General features: G+C 53.5%; 1 protein-coding gene across 1 annotated transcript in view; it reads right to left on the bottom strand.

Annotated features, from left to right (window-relative positions):
* si:dkey-199f5.8 (beta-1,4-galactosyltransferase 3) overlaps positions 1 to 13520 on the bottom strand; it is a 30291-nt gene extending 16771 nt beyond the window's left edge. The window contains 1 exon segment of the mRNA XM_039770670.1: positions 13260 to 13520. The gene's annotated coding sequence lies outside the window, so the exon portion shown is untranslated.
* Between the last annotated feature and the right edge of the window lie 484 nt (positions 13521 to 14004).

Raw genomic sequence — 14004 nt, 5'->3', positions numbered from 1 at the left:
CGCCAGGAGCCCCCCTCACCGCGCCAGACGCACACAGCCGAGCCCACAGATGCCAAATCCGCTGCCGTCACCGAAACTCAAAGGAGGCCATTCATAAAAAATGAGCGCTGCTCCCTTCACCAGACTTCCTCCAAACGTCACCCGCCGACACTGGCGCTGCCAGTCGAGTCACCAGGCGGCAGCACTTCACCTCAGTTATATGGCACCCTTCAGATCCCCTCCTCAGCTGCATGTGTGCAGTACGCCCGTCTGTCTGGTAGCTAACCCTTGCCATCCTCCTGGGCCTTTATGCCACCCTACACATATATAGTGCCTTTCAAGCCCACCCACTCCTGTCGCATGGAGGATTTCCCTGATCCCCCCCCCGTAGTCCCACCCTAACTGATACCCAGATGTAAAGGGCATCACCTAACATAGCGAGACAGCAATTCAGGACGAAAGGCGCTATATGACACAGAGCCCAGGTACAAGCGAGCGTGCGGCTGCCCATTGACAGACATCTAGGGCTGTCAGCCGCTCCCTGTGACCCCCCTGAATCAGGATAGGCTGGCGTGTGACTACCGCCCTGACCGCGGTCCTGGTGACCAATACCTTGAGGGGCTCTTAATGGCAAAGCCACCCCCAGTGACACTTAATCAAGAAGAGCGTCTGAAAGTCACAAAAAATGAAGAAAGTGTCCCAAAGTGTCCCTCTGTCATTAGTCACACAGTAACACTAAAACAATGAGAGCAGCGGCCCTCACTTAGGGGTCACATATGATAACCCCCCCAGTAATGGCCGAGCACATCATGTGGACCCCCAGCGTTGCCAACTGCAGGCACATTGAAGTGAAACCAACAGAAAACGTCCTTCTGCCCAGAAAGGAGCTGACTGACTGGTACAGCGCCACACACCACCGGCCAGGCCAAGAATCACAGGACCCCGGTGCCATCTCCCTGAGCGCCCCCATGGCAAAAAGCCCCTCATGTTCTGCTCACACAGACCCGGCTACGGTGGTCCGCCCTTCTGGGCACTTTTTGGTCGAGACGGCGCGTCGGCTCTCGCGTGCGTGGAAGACTTGAGCCTTTGTTATTTACGGCACCGAGCCGCAGCACCAGCCAAAGCTAGAAGGTAATTAATGAAAAGTGGCGCTGCCCAGGGCGCGGCACAGAGGCAAAAACAAAAGCAACAATGCCAGGGGGACGAGCGAGCGCGCTAAGAGACCGTCGCCAGGATACCGACACGCTCGTCGTCTGCAGCGTAGCAACCTCTGTCTTCACAAAGCGCTTCACACATCTGTCTGTCACTCGGGCACGACGACAATGGCGGGCACCCGGGCTGTCGGTCAGCCAGGAAAAGCCGGAGCAGAAAAAGGAGAGGACAGGAACACAGAGAGAACTCTTAACCCATGGGCAGCGGACCACCAGACACACCCGGTGTGGGTGGCAGGGCACATTGAGCCAGGCCCAAGTGGGCACTCCGTTTAGAGCTGCCATGTCTGGACCTGCAAACCACAGACTCCCCCAGAAGGACTCGAGATGAGACCCCTGGCCATCACGTTTCTCCACCAATCACACAAATGAAAAGGGCACACCTCCAGGGACAAGGGGTCAACTCCCCTCCCTATGTTTTGTTGATGTGCCACCCAGGACCAGCTGTTCAGGTGACACTTCCTGGCCGGACTCCCAATCCAAGCTTTAGTCAAATGAAAGCGCACCTTGAGCGAGGGGCTCCTACTGACAATAGGGTGGGCTGATGACTGGTATAGCAGTGGGCACCCTTTCTGTTTCATCGACATCCATCATTTTTATTAAATAATCGAGACCCCCGCACCCCACCCCAAACCAGAAGAGGTGGACAATAAACACATTCGTGTAACAGTCCAACATCCCATCCTGGGTCCACTGCCACCAAAGTGCCCAAAACACCCTGGCAGATTCCTCATCTGCCCAGCCTGTGCCCTCACACAGAACAAAGGGAGAGCCACAAAAATAAAAGAATAAAAATCAATCAAACCAAGAATGGAACATCCCACTGGGGGCTTCATCTCAGGGTCCATTTATTGTGGCAGCCCACATGGATCAGATGAAGAGGTGCCAAGGCTACAGACTGGCACACGGTGGGCCACACTACGACGCCTCACAAGGGATCAAATCGTGGGGCACTTGAGAGAGGAAGAGGGCCATATCGCAACGGACCAGAAGCCCACCACAAGTGAGGCGGCCAGCCGGGGAGGCGCTCATTTATGAAGGTAGAAGCGAACGAGCAGAGACGCGGGTTCAAGTCCGGCTGTCCGTCGTCGTCTTCTTCTTCTGATGTTCGTCCTTCCGCTCGAAGGTTTTTGATTTCCAGCGCCATTTGTGCTCAAAGGGAAAAACAGGAGGAATAAAAAGGAGGAATAAAAGTCCGAGTGGCGCAGACCGCAGCGTCCCCTGTGCGCGCACACAAGTTAAAAAGGCGTCCCAGTCGTGTGCAGTGCCACTCCTCACCGCCAGGCGACTTTAAAAAAAGAAGAGGAAGACGAAGAGGAAGAGGAAGACGAAGGAGTCACAAGATGGAAGCTGCTGCAGTGAGCTGTGACGGACGGGCGGCTGGCTGGCTGGCTGAGTGAAATGCGAACAAGTTGTGCGTTTCGGCCGCTCGTCTCGTTTCGTTTTATTCACCTGCGTCGCCGCTCACCTGCTACGTCACACTTTACGTTTTGGTGCCCGGCGGCCCTCCAGTGCAGCCTCTTCTCTTACGCCTGGCACGAGTTTCCCGGGGGTGCCACTTGACCGAACTGCGTGGTCTTCATTCGCTCCGAGGCTGTGCCAATACGCCCGGGGCCCGATGGCGCTTCCTTTGCCCCCTTGTCTGTCACTTCTAAGCACAGTGTGCCCCTTCGACTTTTTTTTAATGATTAGCGGCTAATCTATTAAAATTTAACAGGCGTGTTTGTTTATTCAAATGGCCCCCTAAGCGAGTCACACGACCGCCTTTCTTTCCCAAACTTCCAGGAGGACATTTGAGGAGCACAGCCACATTTCATGGAGAAACGCCCTCAGGTTGCGTCCTGCCAGCTTGGCTTTGCCAGGGTGCCATGTGTCAGCAGAACTGTGGGGGCAAGGGGGACTGCATTTGTGGGCACCAGGGATCACAGGCGACACCAGGGGACAGTCTACCTGCTCCAGCCATATTGGCTGCTGAGAGAAGAGCTGGCCAAGGGTTCAAGTGGTGAGCTGAGAGACAAATCACTTTACTACTGCAGGAGACGTGAAGGCTGACTGGGCGCGGCGTTTGGACTTCCGCTCAGCCGGGTTCTGTATAGCGCCTTTCACCGAGGGCTCAACTTCAAAGTTCAAAAAGTCCAAAATACTCCAAGAACGTGCAGCCTGACTGTACGGGGGGACCTTTAACAAAAACTTCTTTTATGTTATTAAATGATGAAATCGAGACAAAAATAATAATAAGAATAATAAATAATCTCAAAGCACCCAATAAACAAAGAAACAAACAAATAAAGCAAAGAAGCTGCAAGGTGGCATCGGGATTTCTGGACTTGTGATGCCTTGTTGTTCCTTCCCATTGCAGACTTTGAGGTTTGTGTTTATTTCCACTAACCGTTCATCGTAAGTTCCTGTCCTGCCACCTATGACACCCAAGGGTCACACCGAGTGGGCGACGAGAGCCAAATGCCACCCACATACTGGAGCACATGGTCTTTCACGAGGAACACCTGGCATCTTGTGTCTTTTCTGTCGCCATCTTACATTATGTCAGGGTGCCACCACATTGAGCAGTGGCGCAGTTTAGAGACCGGTGCCACAGGTCTGTCACCGTCACGCCTGCGAGTTTGGGTGGTGATGAAGGAGCAGACGGACTGCGAGTTGACGTTTCTTCTGCTGCTCTCCTCCATCACTCAGCGCGAGGCTCAAGTAAAGCTACCGAGATCAGGCTGGGCGCCGTTATGACCATAATGCCTGTCCGCCCGTCTCTCCGGCTGGTTCCAATAGGGGGCAGCACAGCTCCAGATGGGCCGACGCACGCAGAGGAAGGAGAATCCAGAACCCCAACAGCCGCGTGGCAAAACGGAGCAGAAGATCCAAAAGATGAGGTCAGAAGAAGAGCAGGAGAGCTCAAGGCTCAGACCAGCACAGAAATGAAGAGCCGGGCGCCCCTGGCGAGGAAGGGGACGGGGGGCACAAAAGTACACGCAATTTAAAAAAAAAAAAAGACAAATTCTCCAAACTGAAAGCCAATCGCAGCAGAGGCTCGTTGTTGGGTAACTCGCCAAACCTCACGCGGGTAGACAACGATGCCAAGCTGTGAGCCTCCCTTGGGTTCAGGGCACGCCTCAGTGGACGCCCACTTCAAATCCAAAGTCCCCGTAGACTGTAGCGTCATCTCAGGGGTGACTCAGACACCACGCACAGGCTGGCATGGCACCCTGGTAAAGCAGACCTTGGTGGCACAGGAGGAACGCGTCTAATACCTTGTGCCACCTTCTGCCCCACAGTAAGGTGAGACTCCCATCACGAGGTTAAACTAAATGAATGATTAAATAAATGCCATCACGTGTGCCAAGCCCTTTTCAGATTTCAGCCTTCTTTCTTTTTATTTCCCTCTTCTCACTAAACTGAACTTTGCAGATCGGGGTTACACGATGCCAGGGTCCCCAAAACAAGCGATTCAGAGTGGGGGTCACAGGCCAAAGGCGCTATATGAAGGCTGTCTGTAACAACACAGAATCCGAATCAGGAAATGACTTCTGTTACGAGTTAACAACAGACAAGGGGCACGTGGCACTAAGAGCGGGCATAAAGGAATCCTGTAAATGGCATAAATGATAAGGTTTAATAAATAGAAGACTCAAACTAGAGTGCAGAGTGGGGCACCTTAAGCTAATATTGCACATCTGAGAACAGAGAAGGTTATCGTCAGGTGAAGAGCAGACCATTTATTGCACAAGAACAGATGGTATGGTGCCCACTTCAAGTACTTGGAAAAATGTACCCGCATATCCAATAAAGAAAAATAACGTAATAATGTAAAGTGTGGGCGAGCGACCAGAAAAGGAGTTCTAGAGTCTGATGGGTGTGTGCAGGAAGGAAATCCAGTTATGGATAGCATCACGTGCCAACTCCAGGTGGGCACACTCACACTTTGGCTAGTCTAGAGTCACCAGTCCCCCAAACACACACAGCCCTGGGCACAAACCTGGCATCCCCGGAAGAAAACCCACAGTGGCAGACAGTGTGGCACAGCAGTTAAGGCTTTGGACTTCAAACCCTGAGGGTGCCCGGCTGCGGGCACTGTGTGACCACGTGTGGCGACAAATAGAAAAAGAATGGAACGGATGGTACCCGAGACGCTGCAGGGCACCAAAAGCAAACATTCAAGACATGGCAGGAACACCAACAGGCCGTGGCATTTGAACCCAGGATGGCAGCAGCGCCAACATGCTGGCTGTTAGGATTCGACTAGACATGTCTGTTACCGCCACTTGGACCAGCCGGGCCATCTCGAGCCCACTAAACCACGAGGCTAAACATTTACTTTAGCAATGACTCCATTTACTTGGCAATATTCCAAAGGTCTGCCCTCCCGGGGGCGCGCACAGACACCCAGGCCTGCCTTTTATGTTCTCTTTCAGCTCACAGCTCAATGTGCCCACTTGTCCAGATGAGAAGGTGGGCTTCACGTCAGCCACAGCCTCCTGGTTTTGGGGATTTGTGCCAAAGTGTGAACAGAGAGAGAGAGAGTGGCACACGTCAACCGAGACCCCTCAGACTCCAACCTGGTGCCCCCTCCATGTGCCCTGACTAACCACACGGCCTTGGGCTTGGCATAGTGAAGAAGAGAATCCGATTGGCTCAGACATCGCAGTGTCTTCTGGGAGACACGCCTGCTGTGAAATGTGAAGGAGAGGCTCAGCGCAAAGTCTTAAAAAAAAAGAGAAATCAATCAATCAATCAATCAAATAAGTAATCAATCACATCCACTCTAAGTCACCAGCCTGAGCCCAGCCTCCAAAGCTCTGGCCAACGAGCCCCTCAGTGAGACTGGGGGCCGAGAATCAGAGTTTGGTCCCCCTCGTCGCCTTTATAGCCCCCCAAACACCGAAGGCACTTGCTGAAGCGACTGAAATCCCGCCAGTGTCGTATTAAAGAGAAGTGAAGCGCGTTTGTCACACACCCTTGGTGTTTCCTGTGACTCACCGGTCCCTGTGCTGGTCACTGCTGGCCAAAGGCGACAGGGCTCCCTATGAAGACCCCCATCCAGTCTGTCCTGTGAACCCTCAGCACCGGTGGGCCACAGGGACCTCTGGTGGCTCGTCTGTGCACTGATTGGCCTCCTTTCACTGAAGCAGCCATCAGAAAGTGGTCTTCAGCATTGAGACCCTCAGGAGCTGCTCACAGGCTTCAGTCGCCTATCTGCTGCCCATTGGGATGACAGAATGGTGGACGTCTCTGGGCCTGAGCTGTCACCCGCGTCATTAAGAGAGCCCACCAGAGAACGGTGTCCTCGTGTCAAGCAGTGTGGGCCCAGTTCTAGTGAAGGGTAAAACGAGGCGCCCCCTACAGACGGGGCAGTAACGGGACTAATCAGGCGGGGGCGTCCACCTGCACAGCTCACTGGACATCGTAATCCTTTGTTGTTTTGTGCTGCCCTCGTACCCCACGTCCTATCGGATCAGTTTAGAGTTGATCTCTTGAGGTTCATCTTCGGTGTCCTGTGACAAACTCCCAACACAAATCAGAGTACCTGGCACATCGAGTCAACTGCCATCGTCACGTATGGCCAACTGACCCGTAAAACACGACGTCACTCGACCCCATCGGTGTGCCCGCCTGAACCGACCCACCCACACAAACACCTCGTCACCTGGCGGTCAGTGAGCCCCCGCCATCACCAGACACCCAAAGGAGGACGAGCTGCTCAACCCACCCACTGCTATGGTGGTGCCAGGCCTGCGGGCTCTTCACACTGCCCATCTGGAGCGTCTGCCACCTGTCCCCTTACAGCACCATATAGTTTGTGGTTAATACAGGTGGCAGGCGCTCCAGATGGCAGGAAATGAGCAATGGCGCTGGCACCTCACTGAAGCCAAAGGACGACTGAGCACTTAAGAAGGCAAATGATGCAGGTTGCTATTAATTATTATTATTGTGGCCCACCAAGAGACCACCAGAACTGGCCCGTGCGCCAAACAGCTTAGAAAGGCGCTATATACAAGTGACGAGGTCGTTAGCTCAGCTCAATGGAGCCACAAGCCATCGTGTCCATGAAAAACAAAACGCACATAAACCCCTCAAACCGTAACCCTGGGCTTGTTGAAGACCCCGCCGTGGTGGTGGGGGTCGCCATACATCATATAGAAAGTCAGAGGACGCCACCGCGCAGTAGTGAGGGACTCGGCCATCGAGCCGCAGCTCCAGTTCTACCACCAGAAAGGCGCCACATACGGCCGAGTGTTCGAACCTGAACAAGCCCGCTAACCTTCACGCACACACAATTAAAACGGGCCGCGTTTCGAGATCTACTGTACATATCCTTATGGGTGTGCAAGACAGACACACACCGTAAAACCAATAAGAAGAACGTCACACGTCGACGCGTATTCATCGGTCTCGCGCTTCCCTGTCGATTATCAACGCGCAGGTCGGTTCAAAGTCTAATCTCTGCATCGCCACAGCAGGGCTGAACTTGACACAAACCGAGTGACATCTCAGGACTAAAGGGACTCTGCGGTGACCTTTGTGAACTCATTTAACGGGACGCCGGTTCAGCTTGAGGTGCTGTGACACAACATAAAGTGTCAGAGGGGGGCAACGTCATATATTCATGAAGGACGCCACTCCACAGCTAAAGGACTGGCACACCGGTGCCCGCTCGTTTAACTGTGAAATCACCAGTTTAGACAGAGATGTGATAAACAGGAAGGGCACAGACAGACAGACAGACAGACGTGAAAGGCACCCGATAGGTAGGTAGGTAGGTAGATGTCAAAGGCGCTATATAACAGACAGATGAAGGGCACGCTATACAGTAACGGATATTTGGGTAGATGTTCTAGAAACACACCATACAGCAGGCGGGCAGGCCGGCCGGTCGCCATTGAACATTAAGACACGTGATCACTCTGCTTTCTAAAAGCTTCACCTCGGACCCCCAGTTCGGCTCGCGGTGCGGTAGCCATCTTGTCTCAGAGCTCCTCCCCTTATCGAAGGGCGCTATATAATATCAAGATGGGGTCCGCGTCACGTAGGACTCGAATGCGTAGTGACGCTGTCGCACTTCTGATGGCACAACGCAGTTACTCCACGGGTCTGTGGCTTCAGAGCACGCTGGCATGGCGCTCGTGTCACCTACAGAGCGGCCTTTTGGTGAAAGGGGTGAATTTGAAAGTCCATTCTTAGCGCATGCGCAGGCGCGCAGCGGTCGGAGGACCCCCTGAGAACAAAGACTAAAGCTGACAGCCCCGCCGCTGGCTCGAGGACAGCACGACAAGTCCCTCATTTCGGAGTGACATGAACACCGCGGTGCCGGCGCTCGTCAGCTCAGGTGTCCCAAGCCCTCCCGGGATGGTGTCGCGTGTCACCCTGACTGCTCGGGTGGGCTCGGCAGAGGACACAGCGGTGCGTTTCACTTGCCAGCTCAGCGCGATTTCACGGCTGGACGCCGAAGCCGCAGGCAGGAAATGGCAGCAGCAGCAGCCGCCGCGTCCTTCCTCTTAGCCTCGTTAGCAACAGCAGCGCGGCGGACACGACAGGAAGGCAGCGAACATGGACGAGCTGGACGGGGGGCGCATGGCGGAGCATTCGGGGGGCGCTCGGGCACTCCGTTTACGGCTTTTAAAGTCCGCTCGTGCTCAGTAAACGTGTTTGTAACAACGAGCGGAGTCGTCTTGAAGGAGGCGGGGCAAAGCAAGCCTCTCGCTTCGGGGGTCCAGAAGACCCCCCCCCCTAACACGCGCTCAGATATTTCAGAAAATAAAGAAACACACGACGACGATGACATTTAAAAGGCCATCTTATCCAAAACTGTCCCGCACGGACTCTGCCATCAGCTCCAAGTTGTCGCCGAATTTAACAGAAATAAGTGACAGCGAGGGGGCACGTAGAGGGTCTTTGAAAAGACTTATTCGTAAAACCAGAAGCAAAGATCCCAGCGGCACTCGTTTGTCGAGCCAAGACTGTAATGACATGTGGCACGGTGGGCATTTCATGATACCCCCGAGTTAAAAGTGGGGGCTCAATCAGCGGGCCCGTTGTTCTTTTGCTGTTGCTGGACTGTCCTTCATATTTCTTCTTTTTCAAAGTGGCACCTGTGGAAAGCTGTCGCCCCCTGCCACCCATCACAATGCTCTGCCAACCCGCCATACACTCCGACATACCCGAATCATCGCGATGTGCCATAACTACGAGGCTGTTCTTGGTGCAAAGTAAACCTTGGGCAGCAAAAGCCGAGAATGAAGCCCCCCAATGCATCCTGTGGTCAACAGTGCAAGCAGAGGTCAGCTGCCAGTCTGCTGGAGGGCCATCAGGGTGCAACTTCCTTGTGGTCCTGCGAAGCTCTTATATGGGGTTGTCAAAGTCACAGTTTGAGGAAGTCATAAACCTAATTAACATAAGAACTGTGACAAACGACAGGACAGTACCCGGGCCATTTGTCACCGCTTTGTGTGTCACCACATCTTGTCCAGATCCTCCTTAAAGGCCCTTGAGGTTTCTGTCAGCAGTTTCTCCGACATTCCCACAACTCTTTGTGTAAAGAAGGCCCTCAGTCCTCAATGCACGTCCCCTTCGTCGGCAGCGCGTCACAAAAACATAAAAATGCCAGAAAGAAAGAGAAACTGGAAATGCCACCCAGCCGAATCGTGAAGAGGGCACTCCAGGCACGGGGACGGGGACAGGGGTGGGGACGGACGGGGACGTCTCTCTGTACCACAGCTGCTTGGTTTGTTATGACGATTATTTGTCGGTTTATTTCTTAACTTTCTGGACCGTGTTGGCCATCGTGGATTCAATGAGAAGTCAAGCAAAATGACACCATGGACCCCTGGACCCCCCCAGGCAGATGGAAAGTTGAAGGGGGTCCGGAGGTTCAGTTAGCCAATGAGCTTCTGTAGAAAGCCAACGCCCTCGAAGGGTTAAATAAAGTGCAGAGACTGAGAGACACGCACTGTAGACAGACAGACAGACAGACAGACGTGAAAGGCGCTATATAATGGCAGACAGAGCGCTCTCTATTGACACACGCGGCCCCCCGGGGGTCTACACTCCCCTGTCACGTGTCCTCTGCAGCTCTGCATGACGGCCTACTGAGTTCCTGTCCTTTTCCTGTCATTCCCAGTGACTTTAGTGACATTTTGCTGTCCCTGTTTTTGCGTTTTATTATTTTATTTTATTTAATTTTAACTTTTATTGGCTTGTACTCCTCAGACTTGACCAGGAAGTTAAAGGGGAAGAAACAACACAGGCATTGTGTGTACAAAATACAGGCGAGGACCCCCAGGGCACTAAAACTGGGACGTGGGTGTCCTGGACCGCAATACCGGTGCCAACCTGGACCAAAGCCAATAACAAACGACTCCATCCCCCGTGTCACGGCCCACTCCACACATCAATGACAGTGGCCTCCTCTTAGGACTCATCAGGGGGTCTGAACTGGGACCCCCGATCACACACTTACCCCAAGCACATGCAGCCCCTCGTCACCTGCACTCCGTAAATCGATGATTTACCAATCCTGCCAATCCCTGACCCCTAATGCACCTTAAGCAACACACGCCTGTCCACTTTGGCTCTCGAAGAGTTGAATTCTCAAGGCTGGCGTGCCAGTTACGTGATAAAGGGCACTGCTGCCCATCTGATTGTCCCCGTTTGTCCAGATCTTTGGTTTCGAAACACAATCCGATTCTACGTACGCCGCCCTTACGTCGGGTTACCCTTCACAAAGCCGTCGACTTGAGCGCCCATGGACCTGTGAAGACCACCGTGGGAGGAAGTCAAAGGTGTCGAGCCAACGAACAGAACATCAGCGAGATGAAGAAACGAGAAGACCACCCTTCTCTGTCCGCCTGGCAAGCACTGGGCACAAAGCAGGAAGATCATCTGAAGGGGCCGCCACCAAACCCAAATGCCAACCGACTTCAGGACCCCAAGTTTGACTTTTCTGTTACATTCCTGTTTAAAGACCCCCCCCCAATAGCCAAGCCCTGCTGTGAACGATCCCCCTATGCACCCCAGTCTTTGGACTGTGAAAGCTGGCAGCGGGTCACCACTGAGAACCAAAACAAGGGGTGGCACACCACCCTGCCGTTCACTGACCTGCCATTTCAAGAAGCACCATTCATAATTTGGAGTCTCCAAGCAGAACCAGCCCTGGATGGCAATGCCAATCCAGTGCAGGGCACACCCACAGACAAGGCACGTTCTGAGATGCCAGTCAGGCCAAGTGCTGTACAATATGAAACAGGGGGGTACACAGACCTTGGCACTGTGCTTCCACACGCAGCGGCCTCTGAAATTCTAAGACGTCAACACAGAAGGTTGGGCATCGGCCGTGTTGACCATAAAAGGACTTCCATGGTGTGCCAACGCACTATAACAATTACAAGTGAACGCCATTGTGAGAAAACGTGCAATGACAGGACAGCCACCTGAACGCAGCGCCAGTCCCACTGCCTTACACATCGATGACCAGCAGCACTGACGTGAGAAAAATGAAGACACCCCAAGAAGCACCCAGCGGGCATCACCAGGCGAGTTGCCTCACCACACCTGAAAAACCGCACGACTCTGGAAATGAAAGATGAGGTGGACCGACTCCTGACACCCAGTCCCACCTCACTGCCACCTGACCCAAACACAATGGGCAAACTGTGTAAGGCAGGAGCAGAACATGGCACAGGGCAGGCTTGGCACTCACCACAAAGCTGGGCGAGGAGAATGGAGGGAATAGCAAACGTCCTACTTACTACTGCTATGGACATTCAGGTGACAGACAGGAAAGGCGCTATATGGTAGACGAGTAGAAAAGGCTCGACGACATCGAGAAAGAGGGGCACGAAATGACGGATCTGAAAGGGGCGACAGGATTGATTGAATGATTGATATGAAAGGCGCTATATAGCAGGCAGACAGACAGACAGAGGGAAGCCAATTCTTAAGGGCTAGGCACCACATAATGAAAAGGAGTTATATAAAACAGTTAACTGGCAAATAGGTGGCACTGCCAGCATTAAATGGGCAGATAGACGAGGCACACGGATGCAGAGCCTGGGGTTTGAACCCGTGCCCAGTTGTTGGAGTACATTTTTCATGTACCCACTCAGGTTTGCGTGTCCAGCTTGATTGTGTGCGTCTTGCAATGGACTGGCACCTCCTCCTAATGCCAGCTCAGACACCAGCTTCTGGAAGCCTGAACTTCACAGACCAGAATATGTTCTATAAAGTGAACGGAGAAGCGCCATACAGATCACTTATGCACGTTCTAGCGAAAGTCTGAGATAAAAGCTGGCACCACAACCTCTGCAGGGCTCCACAAAGTCCAAAGTCTATCTTGGCAGCACTGGGGGTAAAGCAGGAATTAACCCAGGATGGCAGGTCGCTCATCACACACTTCAAATGGCCGATGCCCGTGAGCTTCTCGTCTTTGACGACGTGGGAGGGTCGCTTGCTGAAACACCGGGAGAACATGCAGGGTCCGCACTCCTGCAACTCGAGACCCCCAAAACACCGCAGCCTACCAAGGCCGACATCAGCCCCGCCGGCTGGTCCAGTACAAGTCCGGGCGGAGAGAAACTTGAGAGGTGCCACATGGCGGAGGAGGAAATCTGCGCACCAACACGACGAGCTCGGGTCTCCCAAACAGTGTCACTGGGCGCGTGCGACCGCGACATCATCAAGCAAAGTGCCCCTGGCCGGAGGGGTCGAGGGAAGGACTGAACTGGTTAAAACTGGAGAGGAATGGAAGCGCCACGAGGGATCGGCACACCGCTAGTTACGGCAACTTTCCATTAACAGAAGGACCGGGCAGCCACGGAGCCCAGCGCCGCCGAACGTAGCGCGTTAGCTCACTTCAGGGAGCTCCGGTCGAACGACTTCAACCCGCAGAGAAAGTGGAGACCACGGACTCCGACAAAGGCGGCGACCCGGGTGCTCTCTGCTCAGCTACTCAACAGCCGTCCCGAGAGGTACGAGTAAAGAGCAGCCCGCCGGACACAGGACCGGACAGCGCGGCTACTTCGCCGCCTCGGCGGGCTTTGAGCGGGCGGGACACAAGTTTAGCCTTACCTCTAATTAGCGGGCCGTCACCGACACTTTTCAAGATCAGCTGTCAGAATTCCAGGCGCCACTTCGCCTCAAGCGCATCTTCGAGAAATCACAACGAATTATGTAACGAGGGGGCGAGCGGCGAGCCAGCGAGCCAGCGGCGCTCCACTTCAAGTCTCCCTCTCCGCCGAGTCGCAGGCAGACGCCGAGAAGCCGAGAGAGTGCGAGGTGAGCGACAATGAGGCAGAGCGCGTCCTGTCAAAATAAAAGTCCTCGCTCAGTTTGAGGTGGGGGAAGGCGCGCTCGTCAACTTTTAGCAGCGGGGCGTCACCGAAACGGGAAAAGAATGCGGGCGAAAGGAAAGAATAAAAGAAAAGATAAACACACACGCCCTGGGAAAACTTCCAGTCTTCGCATTTAATCTGGACGGCAAAGTGGCGTAGAGGTTTGCACGGCAGGCTCACCGAGCTTCCTTCTTGAGGTACCGCGATAGCACTTCCATACCGCATAGACGGGCTTGGTTCAGCCTTAGTGTGTGCGAGAGCATTGGTGTCATAGGTACATAGCCCAAGGTAACATACTTGCATGTCACCTCAGATTAGTGTCAGTACAAAAAGACATACGAGAAAGAATACGTGGAATGCAACACATGTACAACATATAAACATAGATAGATAGATAGATAGATAGATAGATAGCACATTATTTGTCCTCAAGGTGAAATCTGGCTGATTACAAAAGCCCACATAAATAAATATATACTGTA

The sequence above is a fragment of the Polypterus senegalus genome, chromosome 12 (genome assembly GCF_016835505.1).
Source record: "Polypterus senegalus isolate Bchr_013 chromosome 12, ASM1683550v1, whole genome shotgun sequence".
Taxonomy (NCBI): domain Eukaryota; kingdom Metazoa; phylum Chordata; class Cladistia; order Polypteriformes; family Polypteridae; genus Polypterus; species Polypterus senegalus.
This window is presented reverse-complemented; position numbering and strand designations above follow the sequence as displayed.